Raw genomic sequence first — 24,579 nt, forward strand, 5'->3', positions numbered from 1 at the left:
CACCAGGGAGCAAGCAGTGTCTGGGCCTGGAATGGAATCTCTGCTTCTGAGTTTCTAGGATTCTGGGAAAGCCTGTTTTCCAGTGAGTGTCACCAGGTGAGAGGACCCACTCATGAGAGGACCCACTCTGTGATGGTCCTCTCATGCAGCATCTCATTGAATCCCCACAAAGAGCCATTACAGGTTCATAGACGTTATCCAAAACCCTTAGGCTTATCTAAGTTTTTGAATTCAGAACTTTTAGATTTCAGACAGGCTAAATGGTACATATAACATATATTTAGTTTGTGTCACCCCCAGTGGGATCTGAGGCAGCACCCCATAAATAATTGCTTTATCTGTGGGGTAAATAAAGACTATGAATTTCCTTACCTCAGCTCAGTAAGAATTTGCTGCAAATTAGTTTGTGCCGAAGGTACAAACAATCATTTAGTTCCAAGAACTTTTGGGATGTTGCAATGCAGATTAGGGTTTACTAACCTACATTATTATCTTCATCTTGCAATGAGGAAATTGAGGCTAAGAGAGTTTAAGAAACTTGTCCAAGGTCACAACTAGTAAGTGGTAGGGGAAAAATTCAAACTTAAGTGTGTCTGAATTCTAAGTTTGCATCTTTAATAACAGTACCATAATCTAGCCTTGGCTGTCTTTCAATTTGAGACAGCTTTTCATTTTCTGACTCTTTCCAAAAAGGCCTGGAGTAGGGAGAGGAGAGTGAGGCACTCATCTTGGGTATAAAATATGAGGGGGTGCCAAAAAACCTCATTAACCAAGATAAATAATTCAAACATGCAATATGTTAACCATTCAGTTAACGCAAAAAATCCCTGATGAACAAAATGTAAAAAATTTCAATCCAGACGTGATCAATGTTATTGAGTTTTTGTTTTGTCTCAGATTCCAAGGTGTTATCACTCCAGCACTGCTCTCTGACCTCCGAGTGTTGCTCTGTCCTTCTCTGTTCTCATTGCAGTAAAAGGGCATATGATGTCCCATTGCTGTTGGCAAGAATGGTGACTCCAGAGCGGGGGCAAGGAGAAGCGGTTGTCCAGTGTAAAAATTTGCGAACATCAGTATGCTCCCTGATTACCAGGATTAAAGATCCCTTCTGGCTACGTTACTGTTGAACTGGTTCATCCCAGTCTCAATTACACAAAGAGAAGGGGCATTATTTTCATAGATATTTCAACAGAGTTAAGGGATTGGAATGGGAAAAGTTTAAGTTGATCTACTTTCAAGTTCACAGTTTGATCAGTCAAGGCCTAGTTGGAAACAGAATCCACTCCAATAAAGAGAGTTTAATGCAGGACTGGCTTACTGGGTCAGAGAACAGAAAGGGGATTAGACACCGAGACAAGCAACAGCAGGAAGCCAATACCACACCCTGGTCTAAAGGGAAATGGGGAGACGGTGGTATTTCTGGAATCAGAGAGAGCTTGAGAAATGAGGAGGGGCTACCAGGCAGGAGCTGGGGTTATGAGGGGGGGGGGCACCACTCAGAGCAGAGAGGGAGACGGAAACATTTTCCCAACCTTCTTACTCCCCCTTCTCCTTCAATCTCTTGTGAGGAGTGCCTCCCGTTGGCTGCCCCTGCGGGGAACAGCTGGAAGGGATCCTGGCTGATGCAATAGGTAGGGATCAGTCTCCTGGGGCACAGAGAAAGGCAGCAAAGGGAGGAGAGAGGATCTAGGGCAGGGAGAAACTAGAAAGAACCACAATGCGTTTTTTTCATTGATTTCTACAAGCTCAGGTACCTATCAATGTACTCCTGTCTGTGTAGTGACACACCTAAAGGAGCAATTTAATGAAAGCAGGAGAAATACAAAGATGGTACCACTTAATGTTATCACGATCACTTAAAATTAAATACTTTTATGCAAAATTATTATTGATTACACAGGATTATTCCCATTGTGCAAAAGACGACTGATTGCATTCTTTTTTCTTCATCATAAAGTTCACCTTTAAATTGCATAGAAAAAAGAAATATTTATGCTAATGTGAGTCCCTGGCAGTATGACTTCGATTTCTCTATTCTCCCATGCAAAACAATAAGAAAAAGACTAGAAAAGAAGGCATTGAAGTTTTTAAACACCAAATAGTCCTTCTGAATCAGCATTCAAAGACAATAGAAGGACTCAGCGGAGATTTAAGTAGCTATTTTTGTACATAATTTTAGGAGCATGGTTAAGGAGAAATGGTCATTTGTTTGATATGACTCATGGCCACTGATGTAGACATGTTCTCTAAATATATGAGAAATCTAACCTGGGGTGACTATAGATTCATTTTCCATATACTTAATTGTGCTGGGATATTATTTACTCTAGGATACTGATAAATAAGGAGGATGGGGAGAATGAGAGCAAGATAGGCTACCTGCCCCCAAGATGACCAAGGACAGAGATCCTACTATGACAGCAGAGCTCTTACTTCTGGTCTCTTTTCACACCTTTAAGTTTTCACATCATATTTTAAGACCAAATTGCTTTGTTGGTGTCTTCTAAGGCCATGCTCCCTCAGCTGCTAATGGGTTCAGTTCCCCATCGGTCATCTGGATCTTAATGGCCCACTTTTCAAACTCCCTTTTGGTAGAGTTGATAAGTACTTGAAGTCATTATAAACCATCTTGTAGAAAACACTATTAAAGTTTTTCCTATAAATTATATCAGGTAAGGAACATACACATTTAAAAAAATAGTTTTCAGACTACCTTCCTTTTGGTAAGGTTTAGTCTCATTCTGATAGCACTATTTTCTCCTTCCCATGGATGCCTAACCATGTTTTAAATATTCAGTTTCTTTTTCTGCTTTCTCTTTTCTACTCTAGTAGAATTAGACATTTCTTTTTTACTTTTTTTCTTCTTTCAGAGATACACAAAGGAAGGGGTAGCACGGGAAATTTTCAGGATAAATTGGTTTTGGGGAAATGCTTATTCATTAAATTATGTATAGCTGATGTTTACTGTTCTATATTTGTATAACATTGGGTTACATGCTGGGAATTTAAAGATAAATAAGGCTTGGGCTCTTATTTTCAGAAATATTAAGTCTAGTGAGGGAAATACGCATGTAAAGATGATTTCATCTAATGTGTTGAGGATAATAATGGAAGTACACATGCATTTTCCTGGATGTAGACATTCTGAGACAACATACATAAACAAATAATAAAATAAATTCAAGTACTTATTGTTTCTTTCTTAGAATGTTTTCCAAAGCATTTATTTCTAAGGCTACCTTTATCTCCCCCTGCTCTACCAATTGTGTAATGTGGTGTAGTAGAACATATCTCTATATTATGGACTCAACGAAATGGTGTGCATTTCTGTGACACAGATATGGACACTTGTAATTGCAGTGTACACTTGGAAGATGAAACTTCATAAATATGGCTGCTATAGAAGTTAACTCAGAGGTGATATAGTTAAATGCTCAGGCTTAGAAGTCTGAGAGTTCTGGATATGAATTTTGGTTCTAGCTATGTGACTGGGCAGGTTACATAAACCCTTTGAGGCTAGATTTTAAAATTTTTAAGATAAGGATGAAGTACTCATAGAACAATATGGTAGTGGTGATAAAATAATATAACATGCATAAGAAAGCATAATGCCTGTCACATAAGCATCCAATAAATGGTTATTATAATTTATTGACTTCCAAAAATTATTTACACCATCATTTCTTCTTTCTAAAGTTTTCTGTTAGGGGATCACAAGGGTCATCATCACTCAATTAATAGTGTTGATACAATTATAAACTCAACGTATATAAGTATACAATTATAGAATCATGAATTTTTTCTAGTGTAACTTGCCCATACCCATTTTGAAGAGGAAAATACTGAGGTTTAGATGGTTTAATTGACTTGCCCAAGTCAGCTGTTTAGAGAACCCATGTCTGCTGCCCCTACACAGTGTCTTGTACTTCAGATTATACTTTTCCTCCCTACCCACCTCATCCCACCCTCCCTGTAATTTCCATCTGCATTAAAAGTATTCCGCCTCTCATGAACATTTCTGATTCATACTCCTTTGACAGTGAAGCTGAGCTGTTCTATCATTGATGAAGTGTGAATGAGATGCTGTTATTAATACAAACAGAGGCACCCTCTGGGTATTATACATTTATCAGATCAATCATCAAAATATAAAACTACAAAACAACTAATGAAAACAAAGTGAATATTGTTAGCTAAATTAATGCTGTCATCTTCCCCAAGTGTGTCTTCAAAATGAAATGGTCCAACGGCAAAAATAGAACAAGCTGGGAACACAAAGTTCCACAGTGTAGAGGATTTGAAACACAGATTTATTTTCCAATGCATTAAATTGTTCAAGTGTCAGTGGTGAATGATTATTAGCATGTGAGGACCCCAGAAAAATCCAGTATTCCCCTTCCCAGCATTTCTAATAGAATTACAACATAAAACAACAGCCACATCAACAAAATGAAACTGTACTTTGAAACGTGGCCCAAAGACACCCTCTTTGTCTCCTGCACACCTACTTGCTCTAGGACTTTTAAAGCCACTGCTGCCGCTCCCTCCCAGCGCCAAAATATTTGCCTGCCTTTTCCAAGTGCTTCAGATGGAGCGGGAATAACAAGTCAAGAAAGCATGTTGCTGCACATATTTATTCGTTGAAAGGAAATAATGCTCTTGAGAGTAGTGAAGTTAGTGTCTGTACCAGTTAAACTAATTTTCTCTCCTTTTCAAGTCAGTGCCATCCTTTTACTTGGTTTGTCCTTTTGTGGTCAATGCTTATGTAAAGAAATAGTCTAGAGTTTCTGTGTGCCGGGAGCATGGTGGTGGATCAAGTCTTCTGTCACCTTGAGAGTTGCTTTGGTTTGAGGACAGCAGGGACTACAGGATAAGTTGGTTTAAGGTAATTTTGTTACAGAAAATTGGGTGGGAAAGAGCTACGGATGACCCTTTCTGTTCTCTACAGTCCAGCACGTCTCAAGGAGGATGGGATTCTGCTAGAGGGGATCTGTGTGAGAATAGGTGGTGTGATCCCACTTTTAGGAAAGATCAATGTTCTTTGTTACTGAAGTTGATAGGGCAGCTTCTCCTATAAATGCTGTCCTCAATCCACATGAAGTGAATTCTGGCCAAGAAGATCAGCCCAGATGCCAGAAAATGCACACTGAGCATGACATGCTCACTGGCAGAGACATTCTGACTGTTACTTAGGTCACAGTGATATTTGAGATTCAAGACTGCAGAGCATAGAGTCTATAAAAGGGAAGCTTTGTTTAACTGATCTAAAGACATTATGATGTTGGTTGCTTTCATTCCTTAAAATCCCAAGTGTTGTTTAACACTTTATTTGCTTTGCACTGAGGATTTGAAGGTTAGAAAAAATGGTCTCTGGCATCCAGATGATCACAGTCTAGTTGGAAAGATATGGACAGAATAAATACGAGAGTTGCTGTAAGATCAGAGGGGAAAGAGAAAACGATTCCCTAGTGAAGGTTGTGGTGGTGAGTGGGGAAGGGACGGGTTCCTCAGAGGAGGTGGGAGGGTGATTGACACCTGAAGTAATCCTTGAAGAATAAGTAGGAATTCTCTGAACAAGGTGGAAAAGTATTAGAAACAGAGGGGATAATGCTATGGATAAACACTGATAAAACTGGCTACTTTGAAGGCTTTTTGAAAAGTTTGATTAGTCATTTTGATTTCGGTTGTTCATTTATTTGACCTGGAGGAAAATAAATTAGTAGCATGTGAAAAATAAGGAAAACAAAACATATGTTCCTTCAGTCTTTAGGGCCTAAATATGTGTCATCATAAAATCTTTACATCCAGTCCACACTTGAACTAGGACTGAGACATTTTCTGAAACTGTTGAAATATTGTAGATGTCCCATTGACCATTACCATTCAGTCATGGTTGAAGGTTGACATTTATAGAGACTTTTATACTCTGATAAAAGTATAGATGCTTATGCTACTTCAGAACTGCATCACCTTTCCAAATACTATTCCATTACTATTAATTCTTAGGCGACTTGATGCTGGATCATATTGGATATGAAATTTCATGCTGAAGCTCCCTAATGTGCTTCTCAATTCAACATTTGAAATGCCTCAGGAGAAGTTTCTAGTCAGTAAGCCTGCAGAACTTCATGTCCCAGAAATTAAAGGAACAGTTATTCATGCAAATGATGTTTTTAATATGTAGAAAAGGAGTTCTCTTTTGGGTCAGTAGGATACAGCAAACAAATTCTGGGAAATTTTACTGATAAGATATAGATATTCAGGCTTAGAAAGTTTGACCAAGAAACTCCTTATAAATTCAAAGACATAGAGAATAGGTTCTGCACGAATGAGGGCCATGATGAAAAAGTTCCTCATTCAGAAGCCCTTAAAGTCAAGCCTAGAAATGGGCCTCTCAACTACTCACACAACTTGGCATTTTGTGTCTTGATCATCAACAGGGGAACCTAGGAACTGGTAGGCTAACAGTGTTAGGGGTGTTGTCATGTTGGTGAACCCGTCCCTAACTAGCATGAAAGTAATTGATATCGGGTATGGCATACCGTTAACTGTTAAAGATACCCTTCATGATATTTTCCAAAAGACTATTTGCCAAAATTATTGAAAGAGCTATGTGTTCTCTAGCAATTTATCACATATCAAATATTTTTAATCTTCTTGCTATATATTAGGTACTGCATTAGCATTCACAATGCAAAAGACGAAAGAGACCCAACCTTTGTCCTGGGAGGACGCGACGAGTGCACAGTTGCTATGGCCAGGAGCTGTGCTGCTTTCTTTATAACCAGACTTCTCCCTGTCATCATAAATGAGCCATGCAGAAGCCTTGCTGGGGGAAAAAAAACCCTCCATGGAATCTAAACTCTTTGTCTATCATTATGGTTCATTCCTCTGTCCTCTCTTTCTTCACAACCCAGATACCTGGATTCCAGCAAGAGTGAGAGTAGAAGGAAATAGGTCAGAACTGTTGGGGGCAGGAGGATGGGGATAACCCTGTAGGTTCCATCGGGATTTTGGCTATTACTTCGAATGACATGGAAAACCATTAGAGCATTTGAGGCAGAGAAGAGCATGGTATGACTTACAAAAGGATCAGTCTGGCTATTGTATAGTGAGAATAAACTACAAGACATAAGGATTAAAGGAAGAACCATACAGGAGACTATCCCAAAAATCCAAGCAAGAGGTAATGGAGGCTTGAACTAGCTTGGTAGCAGTATTTGTGGTGAAAAGTTCCCAGGTTCTGAAACTATTTTGAAGGTAGAATGAATAGGATTTGCTTATGGTTTGAACGTGGGGTGTGAGAGAAAGAGAGAATTCAAAGATGAAGCCACTGATTTGGGGCAAAGACTTTGGAAGGGTGGAGTTGCTATGAACTGAGATGGAGAAGACATTGGGCAGAGCAGGACGATGAAGATTGGCCATTTGTTTTAGTCATATTAAGTTTGTGATGCCTAATGCATGCCTAGGCGGAGATGTGAAGTGGGCAATTGCACATAGGTCTGTGTTTCAAGGGAGAGGGCTGGGCTGGACATAAAAATCTGCCAGTCAACAGTGCAGAGTAGGTGCTTAAAGCCACAGAATCAAAGGATTAAATACTGGGGCGTTCCAGTATTTAGGATTTGTATGGAGGTGAGATCCCAACAGAAAAAATCCATATACACAGTTGAAGTCAGTGTTGATAATTATGTCAACTGGCATCAAGTCAAAGAAATCAAAGATAGCAGAAAAGAAATATGATGAGCTGAATCGTAAAGTAAAACAAGTTTCAATTACATGGCTAGATGATCTAACCTAGAGAATCCGTATAACGTCTGGATCAAATGATGACTTTGCAAAAAGCATGTTGCTTTTCAAAATGCTTAAAAGCAGGCACAGCGAGTCATAAACAGAAAATTCTTCAGTTCAATCAATGTTTATTATTTTGGTAAGAAAACCGATGAGCCTGACTTATTACTATTGTTGCAAATTAGAGACTATTGTACAAAGAAAAATGAGAAAAGTATGTACTTAACCATGTCTCTGGTTTTGTCTTTATAATTTGCATGATCACAAAATTTTATTGATGACTTTTGCCTAATAATAAACATATGTGTTTGTGTGTGTGTGTGTGTGTGTGTGTGTGTGTGTGTGTGTGTGTGTAATTTGTTGCTATAGGTTAACTCCGGAATCCTTATTTTCACTTATAATTTTTTCCACTGCATATCCAAGAATCTGTTATGCTAACTCTACTGAAAGTTTTGATCTTAGAAGAAACCCCTGGCATCCCTTCTCAAAAGATGTAAATAAAGGCCTTTATTAACTTCATAGGATCCTGAGTTGTCCTATGTCTCACATTAATAAAGAGGGGGGTAGCTAGTAATGGAAAAGTCAGTTAAATATAAATCATTAATAACATAACATATTTTCTATAGATTCAGGGTGTATTTTGACAGGTCAATTGTGTTATTACTCTAGAAGTCAGTCGACACATTGTCTTGGTAACGGGAAAGTTTTCCAGGAGTAATTCGCCTGAGAGCGTTGGTATAAATTATATTTAGTGGCCTAAAACTAATTTAAAAAAAGCATAGCAGTGTATCCTCTGCCAGGAGACTTGGAATAAATCTTAGAAGGCAACTGCTGTTCTTGAGAAGTGACTAAGCAGAAACTTTTGGATTCTGATCATATTCTGAGAGTAGCTGGAGATCTCCTGAGTTTGTCACAAATCTCTCAGGCCTGCAAAACTCAAAGTCCTGGAGTCATTTATGAAAATCAACAACCAAATGCTATTTTTCTTTCAGTATTGATTCCTTTAACTTGAGTGAGTAGAGAATTCATGAGCAGGAATCTTAGGTACAATGACACCATTGCACGGAAGATCAGTTGGAGAATGTGGTACAGACATTCAGCTACCCTAAAATGGAGTGGTCCAAAGCTACTACCAGATTCCTTTCCAAGCTCAGCAGTAGGAAGCAGTCAGTTGAGCTGACTTTCTTATAGGACCACGTCTTCATAAGTGCCACAACAGGCTGTATCTAGATCAAGCTTAGCTTTGGTAAAAGAAACAAGACCTAACTCTGGTGCACCTATTCTTCACCCATTTTAACTACAGAGGCTGAAGCTCAATGTTGAAATACTGTCATTTAACACTTGGATTGATTTAGGGGGAATGTTAGTCCATATAGTTTATAGAAATAATAATGATGAAAATCTCTTTCCCAAACCTAGATTTTTTTCTCAGTCTATTTCTTTCCTATTTTACTGCTACCAGCCCCCAAAATTGTGATAGGAAATTAGGATTATCTAATATGAGGTTTTAACACCTCATTTGTCTGCCGCATGATACATGTTAGATATTAAATGTATTGTTACTTTTTGGCCGTATTATCACTTTTCACATTTTCTCAATAATAACAGACACTTACGGATCGAAACATGTGAAGACTTCATCAAGTGTCTCATAGTTTCAAGGACGGCTGGATTTAATCATTTCCAGGGATACATCTAGAGGAATTCCCATAACCTCAGTGAGTAACCCAATTTCCCTTAAAAATAAAGACCTCTGATGTTAGGAAAATCTTCCTTATTGTTGGTCTCTCAAAGAAGCTCCAGTTTCCTCCACCTCAGCCCCATTCCAACACTAAGGAGGTGGCAGGGATGGTGGAGTGAAGATCAAGGACAAATACTAGGCCACACTTCCCAGAGAACAATTTCTCTTTGTCTGTTTATTTTCACTTACAGGAAATTTATATATTACTGAATTGCCGTGCTGATTCTATTTTTTAAAGTATATATGGGAGAAGTAAATACATAACTATTAAGATACGCTTCTGCCTTTGTACCACCTGAAATCATCCTGCATAATAGAAAACACACTTATAAAGTATTAGTCTGACCATGCCCTCAGTACATCAGTCTCCTTTGCAGGATAGATGTGGATTGTCAAGTTCAGTTTTTTAGCCTCTAAGGGTTATATCTCAACCATAAATGTCTTTACTTTAAAGTGAGGATGTTGGGCCGATGAAATTCTAAAGTCCCTCCAATTGGTGACATCTTCAGGTTTCTGTTTAGTTCATTCTTAATTGAAGACATAGTTCCACAGAGACAGCAGGCACCTTGTACCTGTCTGAATACCATTACACGCCTTCTCTTTAGCCTTCCCTCCCCTAGGCTAGATGTCCCACTTAGTTCTTTCATTTTTGACTTTCACATACAGTATTTCAGCTTTTTCCAGTGACACCTTTCTGGCAGTACGGGGAAGGGAAAGTGGAGCCAGAGTTGACAGTGTGACCAGCATGGTGTAAATCGCCCTGGCAGAGAGCCAGACAACATCTGTAAAGAGATGGCAGAGTTAGCAAGTAAAAATAGCTGGGAGGCTGGAAAAACCCCTGAAGTGTGAACTCTCTGACTTTTTTTCCCACTTTAATATTCCTTTTTATCATTATCTTCCTTTTTTCCCCATACACCTATCTTTAGGTTCCAAGATATAGTGGGATTCTGTAGCAGTTATGAAACAAAAGTTTTTGAGTCCACGAGCAGACATCTTCTGATTTCATTAAAAAATCTGAAAGGTGGACCCTATCCATCCAGAAGTTCTTATTAGCACAGTAAAACCTCCAGTAACAACCTTGGAGCAGGTCTGAGAAAAGATTAGGGGCTGGGGATTGGAGAGTTACCCTGGACCAAAAGAGTCAACCTCACTTAGACTTTTGGACTTAGGCCAGGCTGAGGGCGAGCAGGATAAATAGAAAATTCAAATTCCTTGTTTTATGTCAAAAGTTACTTAGCTAGGAAGTTGTTTTGTTAGAATGAATGTGTCACATGTTTCCATCACCCTGTTTTCATACTCATCACACACAAAAGGAAAGTTGTAGAACTCAGACATTTTCAGCATAAGAGAGAAAATGGGGGTGTTACCATACAACGCATCTGGTGCAGAGCTGGCCAAGAATTAACACTTCATGGAAAACTATGTTTTCCCATGAACCAGGCACATTGCATGCTTTTCTCCACAAGCTGATATGTTAGACCAAGTGTCTTCAACCAGAGAGATGACTGCGGTCCTTAGATATGAGCAGGTAAGTGTGTCACCCTCAGACACATGTTACAAAGACAGTTTGAGTTCACTGTGCTTACCTGAATTCACTCTGCCCTTTGTGACAGCCCATCCACACTGGTCTCCTTGGTTACCACAACTTGCTGCATGTAAGGTTTTCCAGCAACTGTAAATCGCTGTGATTTTTCAACATTTAGGTAATTATAGATTCTCCTGTAAAGGGGAAATATTCACCTTAAAATCCTGCCCACCTGGCTACTGTTTCTGTGTCAAATATATGTAAGTCAAATTTGTTTTCTTTTAAACCAAAATATATCCTCCCCTACATCGCTTTACTACAAAAGAGTTTCAAAAGGAGAAAATTATTTTCCACTTAATATTTATAGAGGATTTATTTATTCATTTTTTTAAAACAAATGTTTTTTAAATTCAGGCACTGTTCTAGGCATTGGGTACAGTGGTGAATAAGAATAAGTATTCTTTCTTACTGTCTTACCTGTCAGTTGGGGACCCATGCTGTTAACTCATTGTTGTGAGTATTGCAATTATGCTAGTCTTCATTTATTTGTAAACACAATAACTTATGAGAATATTAATGGACACAGATTATTCAGAAAGTAATTGCCTACCATGCAAAATGCCATTATTTATAATCTCATGGTGTATGCATCTGTGTGAGTCTGAAAGTGTTTAAAAAGAATTGAACTGTATAGCATATATTGTCAGTTATATTCACAAAACTATGAATTTAGGTGATGATTTTGTACTGCCATTAAATGTAGTAAATTCCAATAATAAATTCATCTCAGAGGCACAGATAATGCAAATATGTATGTTTATTTTATGGGAGCCTTTATTAATTACATGAGAAAGCAGTAATTCAACAATAATTCAAACAATAATTTGAAAATAATGAGTGACATGGATTTAAGCCACCAAGGATGCCAAAATAGAAATTTTGTCTATTAAGCTTTGACTTTACTGTAGGAAACCAAGAACTCACAGTTTGCGTAGTTTTCCTTCATAACTTCATTCGTATAACTGGGGAAGACACTTGTATATTTTATTATCCCAGGGCAAGCACATCCATGAGATGATAAAGTAATAATCAGACACTAAGTGAATTTCTTCAGATTTTAGAGAAAAGGAAATAACTACCAACCTAATAAAAAAAATGCCTTGCCTTTTACTTCCTGGGGAATTTCAGGTGAGCTCTGAGACTATAAACATCCGCTGAAGTTGGTAATTCAGCAAATCTGCCCATATAAACTTGTGTTCAAAGCATCTCCCTTGAACTAAAACACCTACTGGAATAACATTTTTTTCATGAATTCTAGCACTAACTACTGATTTCTCCATAAACTTGGCTTGTGTACAGTAAAAATGTGCAAAACACAACATTAGAGGAAAGAAGGAGACTCTTGGCTTTCATATGCACTTGGGACAGTTATTTTAAGGTGAAACATTTAAATATCAGAGAGATCTTTTTGGTGAAATGGCCAAGTTTGAGAATGCTTTCTTTTCTTATGTCCTCAATTGAGATGTAAACTCTGCTTTAACTGAATAGAGGCAGGGGTATTCAATCCCATGTGCTATAGCCATTTCAATGTGGAATAGAATCTGTCTAAAATGGGTTGTATTCATATTATTAATTATTATATTAAATGTGTTACATACAGAATATGCAGTCTGTAATCACTGCTTTTAAAATTTGTGCTTTTGGAGAAAGATGATTATCAGAGTGAGTGCAATAGCTTTCTACCTGTGATCCCAAGTTGCAAAGAAAATAAGTTGATCAGATTCAGTGATATTATAGGAGAAAGATCTGGTGGCTGTGATAATCATCCTGACAGTGCCCTTTGAAGATTCAGATGGGAATGGCAGCAATAGTCAAATGAAAGACTGGCAAAATTAAAATTGATGACCATATTACGTATTATACTGAAGCTCATACATTATACTCAATGAAAGGAACCATGCAATGCAAGTAGGAAAGCCACTGTTCTGCTGATTCCTAATTATATCTTTTTTTCCCCATCTGTGTCTATTCCAGCACCTTAACTCATTCTAGTTGAGAGGGGAAACAGGTTTCATTAGGATTTAGGAGCCGTATCCTTCAGGGATTTTTAAAATACAAAGAGTAATACAAATAAGAAATAAATTTTGCCGCTATTTATCAAAGGATCACGAGGCCCCTGGGTAATTGAGATGTTGTGATGGTTAGTGCATGTAAGGAGAAAATGTGGTTCGTGCTCCAAGATGTTAATATGGGATTTTTGGCTTTGATATGCCAAACACTGCTCTAGGCACTGCCAGGTTTGGAGCATACAAGTGATTAATTCTTTACTCGAGAAGAGAAACACAAGCACAAATGATAGCATCTGTGGAAGGAACCATATTTGTTTCATGTCCCAAGCAAATAAACAGGTAATAGACGATGCACTTACAAGGTGTAATTGATGGGGTCACATGATGGAGAGTACTTGCTGGGGAAGGAAGGGTAGCTTTAGTTTGGGGGTCAATAAGTAAGCCTTGTGAAGACCCACTGTTATGCAAAATGAGAAACTCAATACAGAATCATTGGTTGATGCTACAACCAAATGTCTTGCTCTAAAGACCGGCTTGTAAAAGATCCTGTTCTCTGTGTTGGTTAGTGAGATTTTCTCTAAAGCAGGGGTTCATATTCTTAATCTCCCCTCAAGCTTTGCCCTACAAACATACATACTTATCTTAATATATTTTTATGATTTTTTTTACTTTGATTCTTCATTTCTCTCTTCATTCTGAGACTTTTTAGCTATCAACGTGGCCTCTTTGGCTTCTCCAGCTCCCTTTCCCCTCAAGCCTTTATCAGTTGTGTGAATCATTGCAGAATAATCTTGTGTTTTCTGCCTGGAATGCCTCTTTTAGCTCTTCTGTCTGACAACCTCATCTTTCAAGGTTCAGCTCAAATTGTCCCTGCTCTGTGAACAAGTTCTCTGATTGATTCAGATAGGAGATGGTCACCTTCCCTCTAGCCTACCACGGCTCTTTGTAAACACTTCTGTTACAGAATGTACCACAATTTGATGAAATTCTGTTTACGTTTCTATTTCTCTACCAAGACTATAAGCTCTTTGAGAGAATAGACCTTCTCACCAGTACCTGGTTCAGTGCATAACATGTAGGCGGTTCTAAATAAATATTAAATATTTATTGACTAGAATTTCAGCATTCACTGAACTAAAAGAATGAATGCCTATAAGAAGGATTGATTGTATGACAGCTCTAGGTCTCTACTGATTAATCTAGCTAGCTGAACTTGCTTAGAAGTAGGGATATTCATAAGAAATTGACATTTTTCAAGTATGGGATCTGCTTAGAAAGTTGAGGAATGAAAGCAGCAAATCAATACTTGAGAAGAGACAGAAAGCTGAAATTTCTTGATGCTTAAATACATATAAACCTGAGTCAGAAGAAAAATTATAAAATTAAAGAATAGAAGTGACCTTAGAAAATGTTTAACTGAACTTCAGAGAGAATGTAAATGAACTTGTCCGTGGCCTCCAATAGGGTTATTGGCAGAGGACCAAAATCCAAGCCTCCTCTCAATCCTGTGCAATTTTCTCTGTCCTTGCTGCTGTGATAACTCCATTTCCAGTGCTTATACAACCAGCATAGAATGCAGATAATGTGTTTCTCTTCTTTTTTGGCTCTCATGAATAATTTTCAGCAGCTTCCACAATTGCTTTCTGTTGCCCTGCTGGGTTCATCCTTGCTAAGGACATCTTGTCATACAGCAGAAAGTCACCCAGTACCTTTCCAATATCCCTTCAGTCAATCAGTCAACAAGTTATTTGTTGAGCAGTTGCTGATGTGACCAACACAGGGCTAATATGATGGAGTTGGCTGCCTTTAAGTTCAATGCATCAATTAAATAGCACTTTGCATGATTTTGACTTGGCATACCTCGAGGGACAATATTTTTCAAGGCCACTGTGAACTCAGTAATGAGAAGCTCACCCGGTAATTAATTTTACATGAAATCATGCATTTTGGCCTGATCCCCAGGCCAAAGACTCTCAGATACATAGCATCCAGGACCACATTCTGTCCTCAAATGTCCAAAGACCATGTCCATTTGCTCTTTACGTTTTATGACTGAAACTGAATATCCAGAAAGTGATAGAGTCAGAAACACTTTCTTCTCAATGTGAAGTGCTGAATGTTTCACTGCACTGAGAACTGGGGACCAGGAGAATGGTGAGAGTGAGAATGACATTTCAGAATTTGTGACAATTTTTGCTGATGCTTTGGCATCCAAATACCCTACCTTCTGCGACTCAGGCTTCAGTTGAAATATAAATAGATGGATTAAACCTTTTGGACAGGGGGCTGTCCTATAATTCAGTCCGTTAAGTCACATGGCTTAGGCACTGGGCTGGAGGAGTTGCTATCACAGGGCAGCTGGTTGGCTGGGGAAGAGGGGGATATAGGAACAGAAAACCATATCAGAGGCCTGAAAATACCTATGTTAAAAAAGTTGTGTTTACCTAAAATTCAAATTTACTTGGGCCTCTTATAGTTTTATATGCTAAATCCTGCATTTGTAGCTTAGGACCTCTGCATGGCAGTTATTTTCGGGCCAAGATGGAGCTTTGGATGTTATTGCAAGACTGTGGATTCCATCCTGCGTAACTATGTGAATTAGTCATAACTCATCTGATAATAGACTTTTAGCAAGGTCAGGCTCTTGGGTAATACTTGAATGGAAACTGCCTGGGAATAAGTTTTAAGGGTAGTATTGCATTCCGGTTAAAAACATGAGTTTGGAGTCAGGATCTGGACTCTGCCTCTGGAGTTATGTGACTTTGGGCAAGTTACTTCACCTTCCTGTACCTTAGCTGCTTCATCTGTGAAAGTGATGATAATAGTAAAGTTGTCTTTTGGTATCTGCAGGGGATTAGTTCCAGGATTCTCCACGGATACCCAAATCAGCGAATACTCAAATCCCTTGTAATAAAATGGCAGCACTGTCAGTCCTCCATCTCCACTGATTCTGCAAATACCGAGGGCCGAGTGTATCTAACTTCGAGTTGTTGTAAAGATTAAATGGACCGATAAAGTGTTTGGCACATCAAAAACTGTATAAATGCTAGTTATTATTGTTTATAAGACCTATCTAAATTTCTGGGTATATTTTTATTTATTTTAAAAGTTTTAAAAACCTTAACTGCTTATAAGTCACATTAAACTCAAGTCATCTATTTTGAATTGTCAGTGCATAAAAAGGATACTAAATTATGTGTTCCTGAGCATTTGTTTAATTAGTCAGTGTGATACATAATTTTAATTGCATGACCCTGTACGTTGGAGTCTCTATGTCACTGAAGTTTTGTCAACTTCTACTGTAATATCACACCAGAGGAATGAGAATGTTCTGTGACAAAGATCTTGGGAAAGTAAGAACTTTTACTAGATCTTTGTCATAGAACATTTTATTTCCCTAGATCTTTGTCATAGAACATTCTCATTCCTCTGGTGTGATATTACAGAAATATCACAAGAAATAAGTGATTCCATGAAGTCCAGGTAAAGTTTGCATTCAACAAGCCTGTCTTTAAAGGAGCAGATAACTCCTGAAATTGCCAAGAAATATGTGATGACTATGACTTCAGCGTGGGATCAGAAAAAAGAAAATGTGATACAATAAGTTCACGAGCTCTTAATAAGAAATGTGAACTAAAAATGTGCTGAGTAAGAAAACTCCAGACATTTTAGAAAATGTCACAAGTCCAGTTTAATATAATCAGCTTACTAAATTGTAAAGTATAAATATAATTTAGAATTCTATCTTTAGTTTACATAAGAAGACTCAATCTTTTAGCTTTCAATAAACCAGACATAGTGACTTTTTTCAGCCTCAATTGAAACATAAATGAAAATGAAAATATTAATTTACATATAAATTAAATTATAGCTAGTTATAGAGTGATTGTCACTTGAAATTGGGAAAAATAAGACATTTCAAAAGTTGTGGAAAAGGGAATTGTGAAGAGGACCTACTTGGAATTAAGGGTCCAGTGACCATTGCATGTTTATAGCCTCAGTCTGATGCCTGCATGGTTGAGGCAGCTTTTTTGGTCTTGAACGCTGTGATTCTGTGGGTGAGTAAGAACTTCAGTTCTTACACAGATATTTTCAGCGACACTGTTTGCAAAGCACCCCTCAACAACACATGAGGGGCATGTTCAAGTCCTGAGACCCCTGGAAGAATCCCTAGTGATGATTTTTCTGAGATGGGACTGTTTCCTGGTGCTACGTAAGAGCTGCCAAGGAAGTATATAAAGAAACTGGGGGTAGTCTTTCAGCACTTTCAGTGCACCTTTCAAAGTCTGAGTTTCATGCTCAACACCAGAGGGGCGGAGGTGCTGGGATTGAGAAACTAACCACTTAAGAGGGAGTAAGGTTGAAAATGTAAAATAGCTAGCTAGTGGGAAGCAGCTGCATCGCACAGGGAGATCAGCTCAGTGCTTCGTGACCACCTAGAGGGGTGGGATAGGGTGGGAGGGGAGGGAGGGAGACGCAAGAGGGAGGGGATATGGGGATACACGTATACGTATAGCCGATTCACTTTGTGATACAGCAGAAACTAACACAACATTGTGAAGTAATTATACTCCAATAAAGATGTCCAAAGGAAAAAAAAAAGAAGGAGTAAGGTTGAGATCAATACATATGAAACCATACACGTCACATAGAAGGGCTTGTGAGTGAGTGTTTGCCTCTTTTCATGGCTGGTCCTTCATCCTATATCTCACAGCAGAATTATGTGGCCCTTTATTTTCCATTGGAATTAGTTTGAATGCTTTATCCAAGAGGTACCTGGTTTGCTTCAACCCAGTTCTTGAATAGAGCATAACAACATATATAGGTAAGTTTCTTTGGACTTTTGAATAAGAAATTTGACCTATTTTTAGGTGCCTAGAGAGAAAAGGGTGAATGAGTTGTGTTATTTGGAATGGACTGAAAAAGTTTTAAGCAAGCTGTTATCGCTTATACCTGAATAAATGTAGCACCCTAATTATTCAGTTTTATCAAGTTTTATAGAAAATAAATAGTTTGGTATCTGCTGATTTTCCAGAACTTTCTCTGGAAAATGTAAGCGAGTTCATTGTTTAATTTCTTTTTCCAAAACTCATGGAAACAATACATACATTTGCTTGTGATGCTGTACTAAAACTTGTACTTTTGTAAGCATGTATATCATCTTCCTTGTATACACACACATGTTGCAGGTCAAACAGCCAGGGACAAGAACAATGTGGGACAAGTAGAAGGTTCAGAAAGAACTAAAGCTTGCATAGGTGTTCTTAGGGAAAAGCTCTGGCAGATGGCTATCTGAACCCAGTGCAGCTCTTAGAGTTTATTATAAATAAGAATGTTAGGGAATTTCTATTTTGGTCTGTTCTCTAGAGCAATGCTTTATTGAACCAGGCTAGCCAACAAATCTTTTAATAATCATAAAATATCTAAAATACTTTCATTTTCAAAATGCTTGTACTATATAAATCAATACAAAGGAAAGGTTAACTGAATTTTTATTTTTCTTGATTTATAAACTTACATTGCTAATTCAATTTGCATTTGAAACTGTCTTTTTTCCTTTTAATGTCTAAGCAACTTTCCTTTGGTCCTACAACTCTCCTGGTCTATGAGACCGAGTTTTAAATAGATGACCTGCGTTGACAGTTCTGTTTAGTGTGGTCCTGTGAGATGGGGCATTAGGGTCAGGTATATTAAGGGACTGTGGAGTAAAAGATAATTAGGAAGAATTACTTAGCAACTGAGAATAAAGGTGAATGAAACTTTATATAGTTTACAGTCTAAAGGGAAATTATGACAATTCCAAAGTCTCCATGGGAGGTTCTTGTTCTTTGGTGTTTGTAATAAAGCTATCCTGGATGAGGAAAAAGAAGAGAGTTTTAAATTTTGTAAAAATGCTATAATTTGCACTGTCCTATACTAAACATGTTATAAAGCTTGAATAATGCACACTGTGACCTTGGCCTAAGAATAGACAGAACAATGGAATGGAACAGAAAACTTAGAAACAGATTGGATGTTTATAAAATATTATGTATGATAAACATGAACTTCTAAATAATGAGAAAATGGCAGATCATTAAAACATGATACTGGGATAATTAATTACCATTTGGAAAAGAATGAGGTTCTAAAACCTCATGTCATATATCAAAATAAAGTCCAAATGGAAAAATTACATGAAGAGTGAAAACACAAGAGAATGAGAAGAATAATAGCTAGACATTTTTGGTGAGAACGTTCTTTCAAAAAATAAACTCCTTCCTTCCTCCCCCTCCCCAGTTACAAATAATCTCTCACGAACTTCCATAATATAATACTTACCATATGTGAAAATGATGAATTAGTAAAAATGTTAGTGACACATGACAAAGTGTTAATGGCCTTAATACATAAAGAGATCTTATAAATTTATGAGAAAATGAACATAATTTTCCATGAAGGCAGAAACCAACACACACATTCATCCCCACGCTCGCCCCCAACATTCTCTTCCCTCGATCCAGCCAACTGTCTGGCACGTAGTTGACACACAATAAAAATTTGTTGAATGAACAGGTGAGTTATTGAAAAGATAAATAGAAAAAACAGGTAAAGAATTTGAAGAGGCCATTACAAAAGAAGTATAATGATTCATAAATATATGATAAGAATCTCTAACTTCCCTAGTAATCAAAGAAATGCAAATGAGAATGCTATAACATTGTCTTTTGAGTTAGTCAAAGTTGACACAGTTAATAGTGTTTGAAGAGAGTAATGAACCAGATGGTGAAATTATAAATTGTTATAAGCTAGAGGTTTAGTTTTATGTATCAAAAACTTCAAAACATCTTTATCTTTTGATTAAGAAATGTATTTTGATGTAACATCAGAGATATTCAAGATTTATAAATAAAGTTATACATTGCTTTATTATTATTTTATTAAAATTGGACTTGGTCTCTATGTCCATAATGTAGGATGATTTAAATTAATTGCAGCGCACATATAACATGAAATAATAAGCAGCCATTAAAATTGTGTTTTAGAAATTATTAATGACATGAGGAAATAATTAGGACAGGTAATGTGAAAAGAGCAAGCTGAAAAGAAATTCTAATGCTTGAGTGTTGTTTTCATAGGTGTTTATTATATCATAAAATTAAATTTATGAGTTCATTCAGTTCTGGGCATCTGAGATTCAAAGGGGTGGGAAACAAAACATGCAGTCTTGTCCTAACTCTTTAAAAAAGTGTAACATATCTCATAGAGAAAGATTGTTGGGGATTCATCTAAACAGTAAGTGGTTGTCTCTATGGGTGATATCAGTGACGATTTTTCTCTTTTTAATATTCTGATTATTTTTTTTAAAAAATAATCTCATAACAGGGCTGCATCACCTTTATACAGAAAAAGAAAAGTGTATTTTAAATAAAGTTGAGTTCCTTCAGGTTGCCTGAGTGCTGAGTGGCAGATTGCAAAGTCTTCCAGGGGGAAGAAGAGAACCTCGGAGACAGAGGCCCATCTTGTCTCCCCAGAGAAGGTGGGGGATGGAATGGAGCCAGCTCGGTTGGGGAATTCCTTTGGGAGAAAGCCTGGGACAGAGCAGGGCCTCAGAGCAGGAGAGGCGCACCTCCTGCGAGGACCAGAGGACCAGGGCGGCTGCAGGATAAGGAATATTTGGGAGCCAGGAGAATGCAAATTCTTCTCACAGTAGCCTAACCCAGGCAGAGGAGCCAGACTCTGGAATAGATTGTCCACCTGGAACCTCACAATGCGGCCTTATTTGGAAATAGGGTTTTCACAGATGTAATTAGTTAAGGGTCTTGATGCAGTCATCAGACTGGTGACTTCACAACTGAAAGGAGAGGGAGATTTGGATACAGAGGCACACAAGGAAGAAGTCCATGTTAAGATGGAGACAGAGACTGACGTTATCCAGCCATAAGCCAAGGAATGCCTGGAGCCACCAGAAACTAAGGGAGACAAGGAAGGAACTGCTTCTAGAGCTTTCAGAGGGAGCACGGCCCTGTGACACCTTGAATTTGGACTTCTGGCCTCTAGAACTGTGAGAGAATAAATGTCTGGTGTTTAAAATCACCCAGGTTGTGGTCATCTGTTTTGGCATCTCAGGAAACTAACATGCCCTTGTCATATGAGGAAGCCAGAGAAAGTCCAGGGGAGGTGTGGGCAGTCCTGAGCCCTTTAGTGGCGACGTCCCTCATCACTACAGTTGACAAACAGGACCACTCTGTCCAGGGCCCTGGCTCTACCTCCCTCTCTAGTGTCTGTGGCACTTTGTACTGTCTTCATAAGTCATGAGTCATAAATTAAGCAGTGCCTTTAGTGATCTCATAAAAGAGGTTAATATGTCTTTCTGAATGCTTGCTTCTTGCACGAATTTGGAATATATTCGTTAGAGACACTTAAACGAGGCATCAGGCGTAGAGATTACCCTCATGGTATTTTAGCCAAAGGAGAACCAGTTTTCCTATAAATTTGGAAAAGTGTTTCTACGTGGCCTTTGGGAAGAGGTAAAGGGGAAATCTCTGAGGGATTTTTCTCTTTATCAGACTGAGCCATGAAGGGCAAATTTTGGGGTCCACAGGCCTCTTCTGAAGCTCTCTGACAAGGTGGGCTGGCAGAAGGAAGTCTCTGAATGTTAGAAGATAAATTTCCATGCAGTTTTTAATAATTTAGAAGAATGACTGTGTAGGAATTTCCACCTCTCTGCAGTTATTCTCCACATCCCTCATGGGTAAATTCCCAAGCAAGGCCTGATACATATTTTGGCCTGGGTAATTCAAGCCATATGTGATTTCAGAAAATTCTGATATCCATGTTTAGGTTTCATCACCTTTTAAAAAAGTCTTAGCAGTGACCACTGTTTATAGTATAACAGGGAAAAATATGAACTTGTAACTTGGCAGTGGTGGTCACTGATGCCAAAAGGATCCTGCCGCTGGTAGTTTATTTGTGGGTGTGCTGTAATTTTTTTTTTTTTTTTTCCGGTACGCAGGCCTCTCACTGCTGTGGCCTCTCCCGTTGCGGAGCACAGGCTCCGGATGCACAGGCTCAGCGACCGTGGCTCACGGGCCCAGCCGCTCCGCAGCATGTGGGATCTTCCCGGACCGGGGCACGAACCCATGTCCCCTGCATTGGCAGGCGGACTCTCAACCACTGCGCCACCAGGGAAGCCCGGCTGTGCTGTAATTTTAATCAGAACACAGAGAAGCAGCTATTGCTGGTTTAGTTATTAGACATAAGCACAAAGGGTTAAGAGCTTCTGGGGCATTATTCATTGACAATAATCAGGAGCCTGCTATGAACAGTGCCACATGCTGTGCAAATGTAGCAAGACTGCCTGCATAAATAATGCCAGAAACACTAGCTGTGCCAAGGCAGATAGAATATATCAATGGCAAGTTAATGTGTTAGGCCCCTGGGTTCGCTTAACTGTACAGGCTGACTTACCCTAGGCAAATGAGGAGAATCGCCTTCGTCAGCGCCGATTCTGGAGCCCATCGTCCTGCTCCTCTCTCCCCATCTCCCAGGCTTAGGGTAGATCCTTCTAATAATGATGCAATTTGCTTGACTCTCACTGAATTTTATCTTCTTACAATATACAGTGGTGTTGTCTTTCTTATTTTGGTGATAAGAATGGAATGTGTTTTCTCTTCTTGTAATTATCTTCTGCCAGCAACAGAAATGGATTTTTAGACTGCCCAGAGATGTCATCATCTGCTAAGTCAGCTAATTTTTAGGCTGTTTATATGCATAGGAGGTGGCAGTCTAAACCCTTTGCTCAATTTGTGCAAAGTTAGTGTTACTCCCTCAGGCCACACACCCAGAGGTGGGATAATGAGAGATACAATTATTTATGGGGAATTCCTCTCCAGAATGCAACCGTGTAGCACATGTTTGAAAGATAAGAGGTTTCCACAGGATTACCAAAGACAAGGGTGATTTGTTTCCAGATTCAGGCCAAATGACAAGGTGGCAGGCAGAATAATAGCCCCCCGAAGATGTCAGTGTCCTAATTCCAGGAACCTGTAAATCTATCACGTTACGTGGCAAAAGGGACTTTGCAGTGTGATTAACTTAAGGATTTTTAGATGAATTATTCTGGAATTATCCAAGTAGGCCTAATAGAATCGCAGGGTTCCCTGTAAGTGATAAAAGGAGGCAGGAGAATCAGTGTCAGAGTGAATTAGCATAGTAAAGACTCAACTGGCCATTGATGGCTTTGAAGCTGGAAGGGGCCATGAGTCAAGGAATGCAGGCAGCCTCTGCAAGCTGGAAAGGGTAAGGTAATAGATTATTCTTTAGAATCTTCAGAATGGCTGCAGCCCTGCCAATACCTTGATTTCAGCCCCATGAGACTCATGTTAGACTTCTGACCCCCAGACCTATAACGTAATAACTGTGGTGTTTTAACCCAACACATTTATGGTAGTTTGTTATAGCAGTGCTAGGAAACTAGCACTATACTTTAGTGCTACTTTAAATAAATACAGAACACATAATAAATAATTAATAAATCTACCTTGTTTTAACTATATAGTACTTAACACAACTTGCAATGATCTTATTCATTCACTTGTTCTTTATCTACTTTCTTCTGTACAAGAGCATAAACTATGGGAGTTTATTAATTAATAAATAATTAATAAACATCACATTTATTTATTAATAAATACTTTATTAATAATTATAAATAATGAATATTTATTAAAAATAGTTCATTATTAATAAATATTAATGATTAATAAATTCATTCTGTATAAATACAGAACACATAATAATTCATGCTGACACCTTTATAAGAAGGTGATCAAGGTCACTCTTTTACATATTGAGCCTCATTATACACTCATTGTGCTACATTAGCACATGCTAAATGACACACCCACAGGCTCCATGGCAGTTCCAAGGCCGACCATAGAAGGCCAAAAAGTGGCAGTGGCCCAGTTGCTGGAAATCCCTGCCCCTTCCCCCAAATAGTTGGAATAATCCTCCCACTTATTAGCCTATGAAATTACCCAGCCCATAAATACTAACCACCCCTGCACCTGGAGGCCACTCTTGCCTTCTGAGATGGACTGATTCTATCTATGGAATGTGTACTTCTCTAAATAAACCTGCTTTCACTTTTTTTTTTTAAAAAAGAGCATATTTAGCATTGTGCTTTGGCATTGGTGGTGCATCAGTAAATTATATATGATCATTAATTTATTCTCAAAATACTTACTTAGTGCCTGCTCTTTGCCAGGCACTGTTCCAGAGGATACATGGGGCAATAAGATGGGTAAGATCCCTGTCCTCCCATAGTTTATGTTCTTGTACAGAGAAAGTAGATAAAGAGCAAGCGAATGAATAAGATCATTGCAAGTTGTGTTAAGTACTATAGAGAAAGTTAAAACAAGGTAGATGATAGAGATTAACTGGGGAAGAAATCTCCTTTAGGTCAGCTGGACAAG

The 24,579-nt window shown here is 38.3% G+C and overlaps 1 long non-coding RNA gene across 4 annotated transcripts in view; it reads left to right on the forward strand.

Annotated features, from left to right (window-relative positions):
- LOC132436865 (uncharacterized) overlaps positions 1-24,579 on the forward strand; it is a 385,752-nt gene that overhangs the window by 157,299 nt on the left and 203,874 nt on the right. Inside the window, exon 1 of one of the 4 annotated variants that reach the window (XR_009521898.1) lies at positions 9,408-9,506. The exons of the other annotated variants lie outside the window; for them this stretch is intronic. This is a non-coding gene — a long non-coding RNA (uncharacterized lncRNA). Of the gene's footprint in view, positions 1-9,407; positions 9,507-24,579 lie in introns of those variants that run through there. 4 annotated transcript variants of the gene reach the window in all.

Source organism: Delphinus delphis, chromosome 14, assembly GCF_949987515.2.
Source record: "Delphinus delphis chromosome 14, mDelDel1.2, whole genome shotgun sequence".
Taxonomy (NCBI): Eukaryota; Metazoa; Chordata; class Mammalia; order Artiodactyla; family Delphinidae; genus Delphinus; species Delphinus delphis.